The sequence below is a fragment of the Onychostoma macrolepis genome, chromosome 21, assembly GCF_012432095.1.
Source record: "Onychostoma macrolepis isolate SWU-2019 chromosome 21, ASM1243209v1, whole genome shotgun sequence".
Lineage (NCBI taxonomy): Eukaryota > Metazoa > Chordata > Actinopteri > Cypriniformes > Cyprinidae > Onychostoma > Onychostoma macrolepis.
The window spans coordinates 4,567,951-4,590,268 of NC_081175.1; positions in this window are offsets into that span (position 1 = coordinate 4,567,951).

Genomic DNA, 22,318 nt, shown 5'->3' on the forward strand with positions numbered 1-22,318 from the left:
GTTAATTTTGTGAAAAACTGCTTGAACAAAATAAGCATCATTGCACAAACCTTTGTGTGCTTGCCATCTCCTTATTAGGACCTGCTTCAGTCTGGATCCAGCCCTTACAAAGACCTGAGATGACCGAACACTTGAGAAGAGATGATGCCAACCCCCAGAAGACCTCAGATGATGCCAACCCTCAGACAACATACAAAACTACCAACTTTTGCTATAAGTTTGTTTGCAACATATAATTATTGCTGTTAATAGTGTTCACCATCTGCTTGATTACATGTCATTAACTAACTGCTTGATTTTTACCGTACATTTCTGCCATATGGACATCAACTTGAGATAGTCACCACTGATAAGCTATTACTAAATATAATGTAGAAACTTTAATTTTCTGTAAAGCTGCTTTGCAATGATTTGCATTGTGAAAAATGCTATACAAATAAACTTGAATTTAATTGAATTGGATAAATATTAACTCTGCTTTTTAAAACAAAGAAAAGGTGGATGGTTAGTATGCAAAAACAGTCAGAAACATGTCAAAAAATGAAATCCAATGTGAAGCTTGTGACATAAACGCGAAGATTAACGCCAAATTTTCATTTTTGGGTGAACTATCTCTTTAAAAGCTTTAGTCTGTTTAAAAGCTTTAATGACCAGGACATCATAAATTTCTCTTTTGTGTTTCATGGAAGAAAGAACAGGGTAAATATATAATAGAAATTTTATTCTCCGCTGAACTATTTGGCAAGAATAAATGGACCTAAATAAGAGATAAGTGAAGACAAAAGTGGAGATCAAGACGGAGAGCAAAAGTGTGTGTTTGTGTGTGTGTGTGTGTGTGTGTGTGTGTGTGTGTTTGTATGTGTGAGAGAGAGAGAGTAGGAGAAAATGGCTAGAGAAGAAAGCTTATTTTCCTAATGTTGTAAAGGGCAGATGTGGCGACTTTCTTCAAGCGAAGCAAATGCTCTTTGCTATTGTTTGTGTTTAATGCACCCTAAAACACATTCAATAGACTACTGAATTCCAAGCACTATAAATATGCCCATATATTCAAGAAATTACTGGAATCCCATTTCCTGTAACTGAATTAACAGTCTTCTAGCTCCATATGCAGCATATGAGAGTTGTACCATGTAAAATGTAAAAAAACAGTTTGACTTTTCTTGTGTTGTTTGCAAATCACCACACACCTGAAAACACATCACCGCACAGCAATTAAACAACAGAGCTTAGGTTAATATCCATAGAATGAGAAAGCAACTGTGGTTTAAAGATTTCCAGCAGCAGACACACCAACTGTACGACTGTATATTCACCTTAGTGTAAGGCTCTGGTGTGTAGATCTCAGTCAAGATTGAGTCATGTCTCATACATTATGTAGGAGATGGGAAGTTCATTTCTCACATCCATTAAAATGAAGTGCAGTAAAGCTAAGAAAAAAAATATTAGTGCTCCATCTCTCCTTTACTGCCCCCCTGGGACAAACGCTTTGCATCTCATGGACACTGTATAACTAATACAAATCATTTTTTTCTGCAAGAGTTGGACCTAGAACACAACTGTTAAGGGTTGCCAAAACACAAGAGCAAACCAGTTCTAATATTTATGTAATATAATTCACATTTATGACTTTCTGTGGGACCTGTATAATGCATGGGATGGAATTTTGTCACGACATCCAATGTCAATGTTTCATTCAAGCATTCAACTACTTAGAAAAAAAGTGTTGATTTAAACATAACAATGACAAACATATTGATTTGAAACATATTGATTTCATTTCATAAAGAGACACATTGCTAGTGTCTCCTTCTGAAATTACAGGTTAAAATATTATGGTATTATTATGCATTATACAAAAACTGCATACAGCACCTTTAAGAAAGAAAGAAAGGCAAAGCTCTTGTTGTGTGCACTGACCACAGAGCTCACATACATTCTGTGAAGTAACATTACCAAAAACTACTTTGATTTTAGCCTCACTTATAAAGTAGGTTCCAAAAATCTCTCATTATTTATTTAAATCTCAGTATTTCATCTTTTAAAATGGCCTTTCTTCTTAAACTCTTTGAGTTCTTCTTGACTCTTAACTGTGACTTTGTTGTATGGTAGGAAATGCTTTCCGGTGTTCTTCTTTTCTTTTCTAAATCCACTGTGTTTTGACCTTTCTGCACATAGGTCTAAGTTCTCCAGCATTGTGGGACAGCCCAAAGGCATATGTGCTATCCAGCATCAAAGACTTGGTTTCAGAACCACAAGACCAACCTACAGTAATAGCATTACCACACTCTTCCATCAACGATGGTAGCAGAATATAAGACCTGCCAAATTATAATGACCGTTAAAATCCCTTAATCGCAAAACATAGCCAATGAGGCATTCCCAGGGTTTCCCAAAAGCATTGTTAACAAACAGTGGGTGCAAATTCCTATCTTACTTCCAATGGAGTTCTGTCAGTGTTAGGAATAGTGTTATCGAGAGGGACAGAATCATAAAGGACAGAACAAATTGGCTTAAGTCAAGAACAAACAGTAGAAGAAGTAAGGGTTTACAGGAGGGACATTTCTTCCAAAGACTTTGGGCACCACTAAAACTTTTGCCACTTAACTTCATAATGGGGTTGAATAGCATGCAGCTGAGCTGTAAGGGCATTGTGTTTCAGAGCTGGCAGGAAGTGCGCTAGGTATGAGGGTTATCTATTTCTGCTCACCCTCAAATAAGCGTGTCAGTGCAACAAAAGTATAGCACCAGACCATCTGGCTCTGGGTGTCCCAGTGTCTGATGACTTTAGAAGCACTACAAAAGGAGCGTATAAGCATCCCCCTCGCTCCCTGTGGGGCGCAGAAGCTGAGCCAACTGCGGCGACTGCCATCAACAGAAAATCTGAGAATGAGCAGTTTAATTTTGGCTGCTTAAAGCTAACACCACTCAAAGTGGGACGCACGCAAAGCTGCTTCAAAATGTAGTGTTAAACACTTCACAGCTATTACAGCTCTCAGCATATACAGTAATAACCCACAGTCAACCTGAGATAATCAAAACAATTGATTAGAAATTCAAGGGAGTTAATTATATATATATATATATATACCAAAAACCGCCTTTCCCCCCCATAAAGCTAGCACCCTTCTGAAGGAAATAAAATATTTAATTTACAATTAAAAGATGTATACTAATGCAAATTACTAGTACTAGTACTACATTGTAACAAGTTAGTTAGCCAGTTAGCACATTTTACAAAAAAGAAAAGAAAAAGGAAATATATTTCCAAGTATACAAAAAAATAAATGGCCTAAAATGTACATTTTCTAAAATATGCTTCAAAATATATTTGTGTAAATATCTACCAGTATGTTTTTGGACATTTTATATTTTTGAAAAAAAAAATATATATATATATATATATATATATATATATATATATATATATATATATATATATATAAATGGAATAAAAATGGAAAAAAAATTTGCACTGTATAAGAAAATACATTCATGTCACATTGCATTTAGCCTAAATGCAAGCTTACTGTAAAATTGGACATTTATTTTCTTGCCCTGAAATTTTTACATTTTTTTATTTTTTCCGTATGGTGTACGATAACAGAAACTACATTTACATTTACATTTACATTTAGTCATTTAGCAGACGCTTTTATCCAAAGCGAAGAAACTAGCATATATTGTATGTATAATCATAAAATTTAATAACTGATATTTTAAAAAGTAGAAACATTCAGGAGATTTATAAATACATTAATTAATATTAAACATAAACAATATAAAACAGAAAGTGTACATTTAATTAATGTAAAATTTATATAGATTCGTTAGTTTTTATTGCACAGCTAGTGAAACCTCTCACACAACTCCAACTGCAGTAGATTTCTAAACTATCACTGCTTACATTTTGCATAAAGTAATAATGTGACACACACTTGGCTTGAGGAAAATGCACTGTATAGATGGGTTTTGTGCTGAAAATCCAGTAATAAATTAGTGATTCAAATAATGTTCTTTCTCTTGAGATGAACATAACTTTAAATGTCAACAACATCATATACTGCAGGTCTAAAAGGATTTAAGCCTGTCTCCCCAAAAAATATGCATATTACTGCCATTTCATCCCAACTTTTACTCCTGGTTGAATTAACAAAATTAATTTGTAAATGGTTGTGTTGCAGTGCAAAAATAATTAGTAGCACATAAATTGTACCTTTTCACTAAAATATCACTTACGTTTGGCTGGTGTGACTGTCTCCTGAAGAGGCAATGAAAACATGAAGAAGGATATTTTACACAGGCACCACCAGATGGTCATGCCAAAAAATGTTTAGACATATGAAATCCAGCAGTACGAATCACTACACACATCATTCAGGATTCTTAAATAGGCATGTCAATGTTATTATCCTCAAGCTCTTTGAATCCATTAAAGCAGACACGTCTTTAAGAACATCAAAGAACTTTTGTCACTCTCGGTGGGAGGGTGTTCTTATTTAAAACTGTGCACAGGGGAAGTACAGTTCATTCTTTTTAAAGCAGGAAACAGAATGAATAATTCAAATGAGGATAATATTGTACTAAATAAACAGGATCAAGGATGGTTCCGTGTGGACCAGCACTGGTTCTGTTCAAGAAACTTTATAGTACATATAATCTCAATGTCAGTTGCTCAGCTGGAGCAGGATCAGAGCCAATCACGCTTAAAAATAATAATAATTTTAAAAATGTTTTTGTTGTTGTTGTTGTGATTTTAATAATAGCATTTTCTCTTGCAAGACTATTGCATTCCCCTGAAAATGCAAAGAAAAAAAACTTACATGGTGTAGATAGAATCAAATAGCCTCTGCAAAACATGTATTTCATCATATTATACTTCTAATTTTGAATAAACACCAATGGAGACACTTTTTACAATCAGATTGTGTATGACATCTTACAGCAGAATCTAATGCACTAACCCTAACAGTAATTTTTTTTTTTTTTTTTTTGTGCTATGTTCCATCCTTTAGGGACTGCTTACCAATCTTACCAATGCTACAACAAACAGATGGGAGTGAATCATTTACTTCTCTTAAGCAAATCACTCACAAATAACTCTTACTAGCATCATTGCTTTATTCATATTTGTTTATTGGGTCTGTGATGTTGTGTCTTAATTGGTGGTTTGGGAACTGGTACTTTGTAGCACTTGTTTACCTAATTAACTCAAGCAATATAAGCATAACTAATGAATTGCATGGGGTGCAGTTGGTCAGCGCAAATATCATAGACCACTTTGTTGAAGTTGAAAACTTCCATTTGTGGTGGTTGACAACAGGCCTGAGTTTGTAACATGAGCAAATACCTGCACTGGCATTTTATTTACTCCTTTACCTACACCTGATCAAAAGAAAATACAGTAAATGGGTAAACAATTTAATAATGCAATTGAAACCATAAGGCCATTGATATGACAACTAAAAACAACAACAATAATAATACAATTAATGCAGTGATTTCAGTATTCATAAGTGTTCATTTTTAGGTGTCGTCAATATGTCAGTTTTTTACATTTAAATGCTGAAAATACGTAAGTATTTGTATGTTTGGATGCTGTAAAAAGGTCAGTATTGTGCGTTTTATTGTCTATAAAAATGTAAATAAATGTACTTTAAGTGCAACAAATGTCTAAAATGATCTTAAGTATATTTACTCACGCCCATGCCATTCCATGTACATATGCATTTTTTGAAAGAATTCAAAAAAAATCTTCTTGGTGAAACAATGGGATGCAATAATTTCACGGATTATATTTAATTAAAAGTATCACCTGGGCACCATTATATAGAAATAACATTATGAGTGGCCAACACACTGTGAAAAATTGATCCTCTCCATCAGTGCCTTAAAATCAGGTTCATAAATATGCATAGCAATTTAAGTTTAGACCTCGTGGTTTGACTAACGCAGGATGTATAGAGAAGAGTACCGCCTTTAGTGTGCTATTAAATTTGACAACAGTTTCAAAAGATTGCGCCACCTCTGAGAAGCAGGTTTGTCAAGTCAGCACTATGAGGGAGAGGCAGGAAAACGCAAAGTCATTACAAAGCGTTCTGCCCCATTATGAGCTTTTAGGTCCCATCATTTCTAATACTTGGGTTTAGAGGCGGATGTGTGCTGAGATGAAGTCTCATGCATATTTATGCATTTATGACTGTCTTCCAGTTTCACTGCATGTGACTTCCAAACAGCAGAAAAAGAGTTTCAGCTTGAGCTTTAGAAGTTTCGACTGCTTCCCACAAACTGCCAAACCCTTAATTTCTCAATCTTAAAGGGACTTTTCACCCAAAACAATGAAAAATTGCTCAGCCTAATGTTGCTCCATTCTGTATACCTTATTCCATATATATATATATATATATATATATATATATATATTATTATTATTTTTTTTTTAAAGAATACCACTCTTAAGGAGGTCCGTATCAACATTTTTTCATTTTTTGGGTTGATTATCCCATTAACAAAAATTCACCCCTTAGGATGCTTTCGAGTTCTCTTCATGTTTCTCTCTTAGCTGCTCTCCCAAAGAGGCCGAATGTCAAGTGTTGAAGAAATTATTGATGTCTGAGCAGTTCCCCCTGCTCTTTGGACAGCTCTGCGTCTCTTTCAGAATTATAGCTTACGTCTTGACCTGACTGTTGACCCTGATGTCTGATCTTAGTAGTTTGTTGCAGGGGACTTCATGATACTCCAAGGAAGGTCAAAAAGATTTGCTAGTCTTTCTCTAACCTTCATCAGGTTTTATCATTCAAGAAAGAAAAAAAATCACTGACAGTAGGCCCAAAGTCAGGAAAATGAGTCGTGAAATTAAACAGCTGGCACTATGAATTTGAAATGCATGTGGATTATTTACCTCGTATTTAGTGTGATAAATGAATGAGGGTGAATATTTTACCCATTCCTTGTTGGAATAAAAAAAAAAATTAAATCTTATATGAATGTACTTTACTTTGCATCAACTGTGCATGACAGAATTATATAATATCGATGCTTAATACATTCCGAGAAAACTGTAATAAATGAATGCAGAACATCTTATTATGCTAGGAAGTTTAAAATGATAGAGCATATGTGAGAGCTGTCACCTGACCCTTAAATACCATGTGACTAATTACTCTAGAGCTGCAGGAAAATAAAAAGAACACACACAAAAGCACCATAGAGTATAAGTCTGTTTCACACAGGTAGAAGCCTCAATGCAGATTTATTGGAAAAACATGCCTATGGCCACATTTCTGCAAAATGATCATATTATTGCATGTTTCATGATACTTCAAAGTAAAATGTCTAGCAAGTGGCGCTAAAGTTCATTCAGTTTTACAAAAAAAAAAAAAAGATTCGAACATCTCAATTTGTTTCACCAAACAAAGAAAGCATTGCAGGGTTTAAATGACATGAAAGTTAGGAAATGATTACTTTTTTCAGATTTTAATGAAATATTTTTAATAGTGGTGGGCCGTTATCGGCGTTAACGTGCTGCGTTAACGTGAGACTCTTATCGGGTGATAAAAAAAAATATCGCCGTTAATCTATTCTCAAAGTTGGGTTGGGAGCTGGGTCTATACTACGCAAGCTATGATGACTTTCACCTTGATATTTTAGCGCGGATGTATACCTAGCCGAATTGCACTGTAGGGGGCGAGAACGAGTCTTCGAACCTGTGTGTCTGCGTGCTAACATGGATGCAGCTATGAAGCCGCCGGGTTTGCTTCAGGGAAAATTTATTTTTAAGAAGCTTCCCAATGGAAATCGGCAAGTCATTTCTGTCTCTACGTTACATGGTCGCGCTCTCTGTATCGCGCGCACAGCGGAGTTCCGCCCCGGTTCGCACACACACACACACACACACACACACACACACAAACAAAAACGTAAGCGCACACACAAGTGAGCACACTCCCACTCCTATTTGTAAATATTAAGCCGCAAAACGTCTATTTTAAATATGACTTCTGCGTGTCTCTGTGTTAATGTATGGCGCAGACGCGCGGGTTTGTTCACTCATACAGAAGACCGCGTGACGCTTGCGGCGATATTAACGTCTGTCGTTTCACTAAATGAGGACATAAATACATGAACAACATCTCCAGAACTGCTCTGAGAGTCACTTCATGAGCATTCGAGCGTTTCATTTGAGAAAAACTATCCTCAGGGCAACCCGTCAAAATAAAAGTTCGGTTTCACTTGAAGACATTGGGCAGAACGTAATAGGCTACTACTACGAAAACTATTAAAACCTTATCTTTAAGGAATAATCATACAATGTCTTCAATGTTATTATCAATATTAAATTCTTGGTGACTGCTAGTTGTTTACTTATCTACTTGGCAGAATTCAAATGAGCCATTTTAATCTAGATTAATCTAGATTAATTCCAAGATTACAGTGAGATTAATCTAGATTAAAAAAAATTAATCTATGCCCACCACTAATTTTTAATGACTTTAGACTCAAGAGTTCAGAGTTCATGGTTGGTCTTTTTTGAAAGGTTTAGACTATATGTTTTCGCTATTGTATTTCTGCAATGCTTTTCTGCCATACTGGAGATAAATCATGATATGAAAGCAGCTATTGATTTACTTAATAATTTTTTTTTTTTCAGAACCACCAGTGAATAGACATAAAAAGCAGCTGAAAGCAATTTTAATTTAGCTTTCTGCTCTTAAATGCCAACCATAAAAGGTAATTTCTACATAATCCTTTGTCATTTCTCTGAGCTCCTCTGTCATTAAGAGATAATTATGATGGAAATGTTTTCGGTTCATGTAGAAGCCCAAAAAATGAAACATTCTGAGAGGCCTCATGACTGATTCAGCTCACCTTTCAGTCTTAGAATAAATCTGTTTAGGGACGGGCATTTTACTAACCTTTTGAAGTGGTTCATAAAATGATCAAAAGCAAGAAGGCTGAGATGTTTTCTCCAAAAAAGCAAGCAAAACAAGTGTTCTAAAGACAAAGGCACATGGGCTATGTTTGTTAGTCAAACTGCACTTCCCCCAAAGTCCCTCTTTGCTGTTCTAGGCATGAATAAACTGAAAACTGACACTGAAGAAGGCTGCAAATCAAACAGTCTTTGTCTAGTAAGAAAATCCTTTTCTCCACCTTTATAAATATCTGCAGTCATTAAAGCTCGGGTAGGCAATGTTTTTTGTAAACATTCTTTTGCTATACTAGTTTCCCAAAAGCAACTATGGTCACAAGTTATCTTACCAATCATTACCGTCATTACCAATAGAGTTCAGTGGAACTTGTGACCAAGAAACAACCCCTGGTTGGAAGTCTCTTCACAGCCTAATAACAATAATACAATAACTATAGTGGTATATGCATAGATTGGACAATGATGACCTACCTGCCTGTCAACCTATGTATATCCATACCTTTGTGCAGCCAATAGCGAGAGTTTGATGCATGCTACAGTAGCAGCCTGAGCCAGAGGGCGTTTAGTGAGGGTGGAAAAATAAATTCGAATGTTTCCAAAAATAAATCCTTTACGAATACTAAAGAAACTAGAAATGAAACTTGTTACAAAGAATCAAAACTGGAATCATCGAGTCTTCCTCAGCAAACTAATCAAAATATTATGTGATTTTGTTGATTTCAAAATACTTTCTCCTATCCCTGTTTAAAGCATACAAAATCGGAAGGTTGAGTTCCCCTCTGTGGTGCTACGAAAACATTGCTCTATTTGTTTGAGCATCCCAACCAGCCTGACGCAAAACAATTATTATTTTTTTGCAATTTCATTTTGTGATCCTAGTGGTGCAGAAATGACACACTTCACCAAGAATATCATCTCAGTTTCAATTCCAAGTGGCTACAGATTGTGAAATTGGATAACTCAGCAGGGTTGCCACTCAGACAGATTATGTTTGATCCAAAATTTATTGAAGTTATGACTTTGGAGTTATTTATATATTTCCAGTGGATCAAACTCCATTAACCGACAGATTTGATCTGTGTCTACAGGGCAAGATGCCTAAGAATGTTATAACATATATAGTTTATAGACTTGTTCAATTAGTTCAATATAAAATCATTCAGATAATTCCAGGAAACTAGAGAAATTATTCTAGCATAGTTCACAGACTAGAGTTCAGTCATTTCTATTATAATTCCTAAGACTGGATTTGAGTACAAGCTATAGTTAAAGTTCATTCGAGAGCTTTCTGTGCAGGTTGTGTTGGGTAGTTAGGTTGAGGCGCTGTTGACCTACTTCTGCCACCGGTTCCCAAGTGGAGGCTGTGAAAAATTGACAACCCAGCAGAGGAGGAGCACACCCCTTTGAATTTGAGCTGAAATGGGCATAAAACTGCTGTGGCAGTACCTTTATTTCTCCTAAACTTGACACTTCAAGTATATTGTCTTCTGGGTGGTTGTGTGTAGGGATGGCATTTCCTTCATCTTGAAAACCACCAGCTCACGAACTCTTAAGAATTTTGTATTATAAATCAGAGTAGTGCTGAACCATTTAAAACAAAAACTGTGTTCAAAACAAATGTAGTAAAACATGATTTTATCAAGTGGAATTGATTGGATTATGAAAAGGTCCCAATAGCCTATATACATTGTGATAAACATTATAAAAACAAATATTCTGCTTAAAGCGGTAAATGTTGTCAATTTTGATTTCATTTTGACTTAATAAACAGCAAACTGTAAGACAAAAATAGATATAGTTTTGCATTGCTTCTAAGCGAATAACGTGTGCACGAAACCCTGTTTATTTAGAAAGCCCAGAGCTCCTGCTAACAAAGTCGACATTTCACAAGAGCTTTGCATGCATATTGGATTAAAGCTGGATTGTTGCTGAAATGACTCTTAACTTTCATTAGATTGCTGAAGAACCTGTCAGGGCATCATTTTAAGCTTTCAGCACCATAATCTGTTACAGAGTGCAATGTGATCCACTCATTTTGCTTAAGATATTTTAAATGGATTTTCACAAAAATCCACTTTTAATCCAGATTTATCTATTTGTCTGTTGTGAATTTAATGGATTTGTAGGAAATGTGATTTCTGACGCAACATTTTAGATAAAGACTTGCAGCACAACAATTATTGTGCTGCTTAATCATTTTACTTAATTACACAATGTAACAAAAACAAATTTAAATAAATAAAATTCCTTATGGTTCTTTATGGTTCTTCTGTAATTCTGTGGGACTAATTATCATTGAACCATCTATTGTCATGTAGCATCAATATTTTGGTAAATATTTAGGTCAGGTAAAGTTTAGAACTTCTATTATTAATTATGAAACATTGGTTTAGTACCGATGTGCAGGTATGTTTTTAGGTTCATGTACAATTTTTTTTTCTTGCAAGAATGGGAACATTCTATAAGTTTCTGGAACATTCTGTAATATTCTGTAATATTTTACTGCTTTCTGGAACATTCCAGAGACTAGCCATAAAAGATAAAAATCATCCAACCTATACTTCAGGGCCTGTATTCTTAAAGATTCTAAGAATCCTTTTAGAGAGCTCCTTATTTAGCTTAAAAATTTCTAACTAAGTCTTAGCTTAAAAGTGATCCAGGACCAATCTAAGAGTAACTCTGAGCGAGGAAAATGCAAAAACTTTTATCTTAGTGAGGAGGCGGGGATGACCCCGTTGCTAGCTATGACACAGTCTTTTTAAGACTGTGATTGGTTAGTTATCCAAGAAGGAAATAAAAGAGCGCTTTTAAGAGTAGGGTTTATTATAAGCCTTCACTTTGAAATTACAGGCGTAATTTTTCCTGTTTTACCGTACTCTCTCTCTCTCACACACACACACACACATTATATATGTATATATATATTCTTTATTTTTTATTTACCATGCTCTCATACTTAACGTATTTTATAGGAAATGAACAGCGACACAATAAGGTTCTGAAAGTGCTGTAACAGACCCAAATCACCACTGCTGCAGAGTTGCATTTTTCCAGTTGCCAAATATGTTAATGTAGTTAATGTAGTGATTACGTCCATTTCTGGCGCTATGGCATTTCTGCGCGGTGTCGCGGAGATGTTAGCGTGTCTCAAATAAGATCGGTTACAAACATGATCCCTGCACGATCTAATGTGTAGCGTCTTATTAACTCACTGTCATGCATTGTGTGCAACACATTTCTTCTCACTCTTCATGTTTCGTCCATTTTCTCCACTGCTAAAGAAACTCTTAAGCCTCTTAAAAGTCCTCGTTCGTACTCCTAACAATTTTGGACCTTAAGACCTCTTTTAAGGGTTAAGATGCTTTCTGAATTACTTTTTTTCTTTACTAGGATCTTTTCTTTAATTTTAAGAGGAAACACACACATTTCTAAGAATTTTCTAAGAAAGATTTTTCATGAATACGGGCCCAGATGTTTTGGACGACTCTCTTTTAGTAACTGTTTATGTTAAACTGTTGTTAGCTCAGTATTATGCATGGACCATGCCATTTTTATGCATAAGTAATAACAGAGTAGCTTGTATAAGTTTTCAATAGAATTATTATTTTTTTTGTTTGTTTTCTTGAGCACTGTTAATGATACACAAAATAAATGAAATAAAAAATATTGAAATGAATACGAGCCATTTTGAGAAAGTAATATGGGCCATTTTTGCGTTGTTTTATCTGAGAATTGCCTCATGCTAAATGATTCAAAACATATGTGGCATCTTCTCAGCACACCACTGACAGAACTTGATTTTCACATCAGCAGTATTTGTGCGGGGCGGAGAGCTGTGCTCTCCAGCTGGATGTGTCGATGCCATTCCTGTACAGGAGGTCGTCATCCTTAACAGCCGGGGTGCAATCAAGAAGCTTGAGACGAGGAAATGGCAATTAGCATCCCACCAAGCAGCACTTCAGTTCATGCCAGCTAGGCGGGTGGATTTGGAGTGTTAGAAGCCGGTGTGGCTTATGATTATTGCACTAGTGAGTGCTGCAGATTGAAAAGAGATGGACGCTTACCAGCAGCACTCCATTGCTGGCATGGTGTTAATGTGTTGGCTTATGTGGTAACAAAGATGATGATGAGGGATAAAAATCTACGCTGACTGGGAAGAGTCAAGGCAGTTTATTGGCTTCACAGGTTTGCAGACTGGTGGATCTCTCCAGTACATTTTGGTTTTTGAGTTACAGAAAGATATATCAGTGCACCAAAAAATTAAAATTCTTTCATCATTTACTCACTTTCATGTCATTACGGACCTATATGACTTTCTTTCTTTTGTTGAACTGAAAAGAAGATAATCAAACTATTACTGTATGAACAAAAGAAGATGTGCTTCAAATATCTTCTTTTGTGTTTCACAGGAGAAAAGAAATCATATGAATTTGGAGCAATGTGAAGGTGAGCAAATGATGGCAGAACTTTCATTTTTGGGTGATGTTAGGCCAGGTCTAAAAGGTTATATTCATTAGCACTAAAAATCAGTTTTTCTCTTGAGAAAATGAATGAGATTTCACCTTATGTTCCCCAACTGCTGCACTCTTTTGAAAGTTAAAAAGATTGGAAATCTGTAAAATGAGCCGTCGCACAAATGGCTCAGTGCTCAAATTAAGATCTCACAAAGGGGTTCTTAATAAATCATTGAGTAATTTCATTGGTTCCATCAAGAGCGAATTTGTATATCTGTGACACCGAGGCTGAGAATAACAGGAACGGGATGAACAGGTGAAAGAAAATGATCACAATTTATCTCCATCTTGACTTTTTCTTCAGCAGATGAGCTAATCACCATTCTCTCAGTCTAGCGGTATATTATCAAGATAGAGAAATTATTTATTCAATCCTAATTTGACTACTTGTTTCATTTAAAGTCACAAATTCTGAGTCCAAAGCCTCTGTATATCCCACAGGAGCTGGTCCTCTTAACAAAGTCAGAAAATTGAGATTGTATTAAAGGCTTTTGTGACAGGCAGTGCAGCGATGCTACTGTAAGTGACCTAATTTTAACCATGACTCATATGAGAGCCCCAAATCTACTTCTAATAGGAATGAGTGTTCTGATGCACTCATCAAAGTAAGAAAGAAGGAAAGAAAGATGTCTTCAAAATCCATTTTGAATAAAGAAAATTAGGCCTATATTAGGCTTTTTTGTTTTTTGGAAGCCACTTGTCTGTTTGTATTTGTGTGAATTATCTGATATTGTCTGCCATATCATTTGTCTCACTCTGTGTATAAGAAAGCAGAAATTCAATTCAGTTTATTTGTATAATGCTTCTCACGATACAAATCATTGCAAAGCAGCTTTACAGAAAATTTAAGTTTCTACATTATATTTAGGAGTAGCTTATCAGTGGTGACTATGTCGAGGTGATGCAGAAATGCAAAGTAAAATACATGCAGTTAGTTAATGACATGTAATCAAGCAGATGGTGAGCACTATTAACAGCGATGATTATATGTTGCAATCAAACTTATAGTAAAGTTTGTTCGTTTTGTATGTTGTTTCAGGGTTGGCATCATCTGAGGTCCTCTGAAGGGTTGGCATCATCTCTTCTCAGGTGTTCGGTCATCTCAGATCTTTGTAAGGATTGCATCCAGACTAAAGCTTCTGTAATTCTTAGTTACCTCGGGATGCCAATCCTGTGGCAGAAACAGAGAAGCAAATAGAGACAAATTTAGTGTAGATGCTGTTCCAGCCAAGCACAACATGATGTGTTCACCACAAGCAAAAGAATGATAATGTGCATTTGATCAGATATAACTGTAGTACAAGGTTATGAGATACATTATGTGAATGCTTTGCTAAAGAGATGTGTTTTAATCTAGATTTAAACAAAGAGAGTGTGTCTGAACCCTGAACATTATCAGGAAGGCTATTCCAGAGTTTGGGGGCCAAATGTGAAAAAGCTCTACCTCCTTTAGTAGACTTTGCTATCCTAGGAACTAACAAGAGTCCAGAGTTTTGCGATCTTAGTGAGCATGATGAATTGTAGCATGATAGAAGACTAGTTAGGTACAGTGGGGAAAACCACCAGGTTTGCACACATCTCAGGAAGGATTTTGTCCCACTCCTCTTTGCAGATCCTCTCCAAGTCATTAAAGGGCACCTATCATGCCCCTTTTTACAAGATGTAATATTGGCCTTTGGTGTCCCCAGAATGTGTCTGTGAAGTTTCAGCCCAAAATACCCCACAGATCATTTATTATAACAGCTGGAAAATGTCATTTTTGGGGTGTGTCTAAAAAAGAGCTGATTTGGAGTGTATGGCTTTAAATGCAAATGAGCTGCATATTCCCTCCCCGTCTCCAGAAGAGGGCGTCGCGTATACGTCTCTCTGCATTGCATATCTACAGCAATAAGCAGCCGGTAGCAGCAACATAACTGAGAGCGAGAGTACCGGTGTTCAGCCGTACATATGGGAAGCCAAATGCACTGAAAGTGGGATGAAACATTGGGAAGCGCAATGTTACAGAGCTCGCTCCTCGCTGACCTATCGTCGGCGCGGATCAATGGACCGAGCCGCACGACCCCGCTACTGAATGAATCTCGCACTACGAACAGCACAAACTAATCTCATAGAGCTGATCAGTCAAAATTACTTAATGTACGCACACAAATACGGTTGAAACGCTAAGCACTATAACAACATGACATTCACAAAGGAGTCTGGAGTGATACACGTACTTAGGTAGATTTTGAGGTGCATTACCTTGAAAAATGAAAGTAATCCACAGCGTCCTCAGCAGCTCAGATGTTGGGAGAAAATGAAGACTCTTATGTTCAGTCTTACATCCAAACACAGCATCGGGATTGCTTGCGAGACATTGTTGACGTTACAGCTGCTGGAGCGTGGAGAAAATGTAGGACAGTGTAACCGCTAAGGGCAGAAACTATAGCAATGCAGAGCTGTCAATCAACCCTGACATCCTTGGACAGCTCTTTGGTCTTGGCCATGGTGGAGAGTTTGGGATCTGATCGATTGATTGCTTCTGTGGACAGGTGTCTTTTATACAGGTAACTCCCTTTAAGAGAGTGCTCCTAATCTCAGCTCCTTACCTGTATAAAAGATACCTGGGAGCCAGAAATCTTGTTGATTGATAGAGGATCAAATACTTATTTCACTCATTAAAATGCAAATAAATTTATAACTTTTCTGAAATGCATTTTTTTTTTTTGTTGTTATTCTGTCTCTCACTGTTCAAATAAACCTACCATTAAAATTATAGACTGATAATTTCTTTGTCAGTGGGCAAATGTACAAAATCAGCAGGGGATCAAATTATTTTTCCCCACTGTACGCAGGAGCTAAACCATTTAGGGCCTTATATGTAATTAGTAATATTTTGTAACTGATACGGAACTTAATAGGTAGCCAATGTAGAGACTGTAAAATTGGGGTAATATGATCATATTTTCTTGACCTGGTAAGGACTCTAGCAGCTTCATTTTGGACTACCTGTAGCTTGTTTATTGAAGATGCAGGACAACCACTTAGCAGTGCATTACAGTAGTTCAGTATAAAGGTCATGAATGCATGAACTAGCTTTTCTGCGTCAGAAACAGGTAGCATTTTCTGTAGCTTGGCAATGTTTGTAAATGGAAAAATGCTGCTTTTGTAACATGGGAAATACGATTTTTAAAAGACAAGTTGCTAAGTTGGGAGTTGTGCATCACCGTGCTCCCGCTCATGTGTTTGGGAGTGGACCACGCTCAGAAAAGGCTGATTTTCCGTGAGCATTTCACGATGAGGAGGCTCTGTTACCGCCTGGCTTTCTTCTCGAGGAATAGGCTGCAACCTACCTGCTTGGGTCCTGTGTTTGCCGAGATGGCGCGTGGCTTATACTCACAGTTTGAGATGAGAACAGATGGGCATTCCCATTTCTCTCTCTCTCTCCAGCTGCGTGCAAACAGATCCCGAGTTGTTTATATATAGTAATAATAAACAAATGTGCCACCAAGCAAATGACTTGCATCTGTCGGCCATCCCATAAATTGGTATGATCACAGCATAGCCGCATCTGTGGTTAAAATTTTACGGGATAATGAATGAGGAAAATATCAGAAAGGGGCTCTTTCATTAAATCCGTGCTGCTGCTTGAGTGTGGTGCCCACCCAAAACTCCTCGGACGGTATTGGGACACTAAAGGTGTCAACTTGATGCTCTCCCCCTTCCGATCAACTTTTAATTTGCTTTGGAGCTTATGGCGAAGTCATACTTCATGCATACCTGCACATCTTTAAATGCATACGTAACCCTGAGACAATATTTTGCATTGCAACATTATTGTCATGGCAGTTAATCTATTATTTTAAACACAGTATTGTCTGTTTTTCACAAACAAAAATAGTTCTAAACAAACCCACAACTGTTGTGTCTTTCCAACAGCAACACACAGTGGAGTTTCTGAATGAATCAGCCAGCTGAACTGTTAAATGAAGGACTGTATGACTCACTCAGTAAAACATTGACTTGCCACCACCTATTGGCAGTTTAAAGTATTGTTTCATTTTTTTTTTATCATTTCGTATTCCAATGTTCATTAAACAAAAACTAATATCCAGTTTTTTATAAATATTTATGCAGTGTTGAATTAAAATACTTCTTTCTAAAGCTACTTTTTGTAATGTCCGTTTAATGCTTTTCTCCTCTAACACAATAATACGATCATTTTCAGCCAAAGTAGATTTAAGATTAATTAGATTATTATTATTAATAATAATAATAATAATAAAACTGAACTTGGAAATGGATAGATTTAGAAAAAACAAAAACAAAACATTCACTTTGGACTATGTGACCAAAATTTGACATCAAAGTATAAGTAATTTTATATCACAATATGGCTATTTTGCTGGAAATTCAATCCAGAAATGTTTTGTATGTTTCCTAACTATGTATGATGAGAATTTGCATTCTAGCTTCTGTTAAAAAGCTGCAGGTAATGAATGAAAAAAGTAACAGTAATAGTAATTGATACTAATATTAGACACAATAACTGCAAGAAGTTTTAGAAATTCTTTTGGCATAGGCTATAATCCAGTAGCTGTGCATGAATCCACAGACAACTCTCGAGCTGCTCAGCTTTGTTTATCTGTGTATTTCTCAGATTGTTTTCCAGAGGACCTCCTGGCTCGAATTGTTGACAAATAAGAGTGTCCAAGATAAAGAAAATGAAATGCAATTTAAGAATTTTTAAATGGTTTTAAAATTGACTATAAAAATGTGTTGTGGTGTAACCGTGAAGGAAACATAAATAAATAAATGATAAAGAGTTTTTCAATACATTTTCCTTACACCATGAATACATTTTAGTGTACACAATTTAATCAAAACTACTTGGCCTGAATTGCTCTGACGTATGAATTACCCTAACATACAGTATTAATTTAACATTTTGGCTCTTGTCCAGTTGAGGAAGCCATTTTCTTTGCTTCAGTTTATCTTAGAAATTATATTTGTGGATCATTGCCTACTGTGACTTCATGAATATAGGACATTTTCAGGATGCATTCTGGTGAGGTTCATCTTCAAAACTCAAATTGTTTTTGCTGTCTATAGCACAGTTAAATGAAGTTTACTCTTGTATATTTGTGAGATATAAATCTTTAGTAAAGCAATAAATAAAGACCGTTTGTATAGACAATGTTCCGTCCGATAATGATTCTAATGAAAAGTGCAGAAGCAGCCTACTGTTGCTATGGTTACCTGCCCAGGCAAACATTGTATTCACAAATGTCTATTTACCACCCTGACTAAATTGTGATTATTTTCTTGATGGTTACTGAAACGTTTGTGAATATGAATGTGATGCAGTTTCATTGATGTGCGCCTGTAAAGAAACGTATAAGAAATATTTAACTGAAAAGAAATAAGTCGTTAATTGCATATGGCTGCATGATTCTGTATGGGAAAAACAAGCAAACTGAGAGTAATAGCACACAAGGAAAAAAATGCATGCATATGTATTTGTTTCAAACATATTGTTTTCTTGATGTCACTACATATGTGACAAAAAAGGAAATGAAATAACTTAAAGCACTTGTCAAAGTTTTAAACAAAATTCAAACATAAACAACTAGTTTTTTGTTAAAAGAGGAGAAAAAACGGTAACACTTTACAATAAGGTAAATTAGTTAACAGTACTTAACAACATTAGTAAACATGAACTAAGAATGAACAATACTACTACAGCATTTATTAATCTTAGTTAATGCTATTTTCAGCATTTACTAATGCATTATTAAAATCACAAGTTGTGTTTGTTAACATTAGTTACTGCACTGTGAACTAACAATGAATGATTGTATTTTTATTAACTAACGTTAACAATGATGAATAAATACTGTAATAAATGCATTGTTCATTGTTTGTTCATGTTAGTTAATACATTACCTAATGTTAACAAATGACACCTTATTGTAAAGTGCTACCGAAAAAACAAACAAAACAAAACTGTGTCATACAATAACACAATAGAAGCTAGTTTAAAATCAACTAGACTGTAAACAGAAGAACCAAATTAAAGTTTCAAAAAGGAAAAAAAAAAAAAAAATGACAAGCATCATTACTTTTTTTTTTTTCAACATCATTAAATAAAAGTACCTTATATTTATACGTGTTGGCAGGTCATCACTTTCACATACAATAGTAATGAGAAGAATTACTCATGGAAAATGTTTGGGCTCCATATAATTTACTTTTTGAATATTTTGCCCCCAGAAAAAAAGAAAAATGTGGTGAAAAGTCCTTCTATATATTCATCACTTTGACAAGGCTTTTCCCATGTATGCCCATTATACAACAACTCATATCCATTTTCATTATTACTGTGTATCAAGCTACTACAGTTATGATCTTGCATCATTCCTACATGGAATCGTTGTCACTTAATGATCAATATGTCCTGCATATTTGTATTGACAACTGCATAATATGTTTTATCTGTTGGGAGAAATGTCAGAATTAAACACTATTAAGGCTTTTACATCTCTGTGTGGGCAAGTCATTTTATGAACCGAACTATATTTGGTAAAACCTTGTAGTAACTTTCATAAGTCAATAACAATTATTATATGATGCTTAGTAATAGTTTAACATTAAAATTCAAGTATCACTTGGTAACTTTCTGTGAGAAACAGATTAGGTTGTTATTTAACGGTATTTTTTTCATTGAGCCAGTGAGTTGCACTTAAAGCAGATCAGTCTGATTCTGATCATCAATATCTGTTTATTACTGGATCATCCAATTCATTCAAAATATCTGATTTAAATGAACAGTTTCATGAATTAGACATTTCTACTATTCACATGAACATGTCGCAGAGACCAAAATTGACATAAGTGTCTGTATTTATATTTCCCAAGATATCAGTTTCCTCAAATTATTTATTAACTGTCATGCAGCAATTTTGTTTCCTTTTGCACAATTGTTATCATGTAAGTCAGTTTCATTGTTTGTGCTCTCAAAATCTGATCACAAATGAGATTGACAATGAAAATAAGATTTTTTTTTCTTCTGAATTTGCAAAACTTAGCTCAAAAATTAGCTTAATGTTTGACCATAAGTTACAGCAATTTATAATATCATATCATGTACAAAACATACTGCATTATCAATTAAGACAGTCAATAATTTCTGACAGTTTTCAGCACACTCCCACCATTTTATTATTATTATTATTATTATTATTATTATGGTAACACTTTACAATAAGGTGTCATTTGTTAACATTAGTTAATGTATTAACTAACATGAACAAACAATGAACAATGCATGTATTACACTATTTATTAATCTTTGTTAATGTTAGTTAATGAAAATACAGTTGTTCATTGTTTGTTCATGTTAGTTCACCGTGCATTAACTAATGTTAACAAACACAACTTATGATTTTAATAATGCATTAGTAAATGCTGAAATTAACATTAACTAAGATTAATAAATGCTGTAGAAGTATTGTTCATTCTTAGTTCATGTTTACTAATGTTGTTAACTAATGTTAACTAATGAACCTTATTGGAAAGTGTTACCATTATTATTATTGTTGTCTGGCAAAAAAAATCATATAGAAAAAGCGAACTCATTAATAGTAATAAGTAAGTCTTCGACTATAGTATCTCACAGGAGACCGATACCATAAACTCCACTGACTTCGCTGCTCATTTGCATAAAGCAAAATTTTTCTCAACTTTGTTAAGTCAGTGGACACACCCACATTGTGTTTCTCTCATGTGGCCAGATATCGCCAGCTCAAAAAAAAAAAAAAAAAAAAATGACATCCGGTTGCTTTGCCTCAGTAAGTCGCTGTCAGTGTGAACGGAGCATGAGGTGCTCAAATACAAGGATGACACTAATTACTGCATGAAGAGGAGGTAAACCGTTACCCTGGCAGGAGAAGTGGGAGAAGTTTTCCACTGGGAGTGAGAATTCCTGGGGAAATACTTGTCCAATCAACGACTTTATGGTGTAACTACTGTTGAGGAAAAGGAAAACTGGAGCTATAATATGTCTATAATTTGACCCTAAACCAAAATATTATTATTATTTTTGTACTGCGCAAGCAGTATTTCCTAAAGAGCTGTGCACTGTAACATCATCCTAAAATATAAATTTCCATTAGCCTTCTTCAGTGTAAATACTTCACTAAAAAGCCATTTTTGCCTTATTTACATACATTATTTACCTAAGTATGCAGAATTGTAATAATGAGTTCCTTGTTTGGAAACACTGTAATGTTTTAAACTTTATACTTGTTTGTTCACTTACTTGAAAAAACTGAAATAGTGTTAACCCTTAATGACTTCCCTTTAAGACCTCAAAATTCTACTTAATATTGAAGTGTCAAATTTATATATATATATATTTTTTTTCTGAATATGTTTGCCATACACACTGACAAAATTGCCTATATAGATTTGTTTTAAAAATATGTTTACAGTGTGTGTGTGTGTGTGTGTGTGTGTGTGTGTTTATTTATTGTCTATTAAGGGGTCCTTTTATGTCCTTTTATGAAGTCTTGATTTGGGTTTTGGGGTGTACTGGAATAGGTTTTCATGCTCGAGTGTTCCAAATATGCATTATTTTCCACATATTTTACATTATTGCAGCACCTCTTCTCTGTCTGCCTCAAATGTCCTGTTTAGATCCAGTTTTGATGAAACCCCACCTTCGAAACATGAAATATGCTCTAAATGGTTAGTTGGCTCAGAACCACTTTTTAGGTGTAATATGGGTTATATAGATTTGGTCCTTGGTCCTTGGTCCAATATATAGATTTGATCCTTACTGCTGTGGGCAGTATCAGCTTAGGCCAAGATATTACAGTTAAGAAACACAGTTATTATT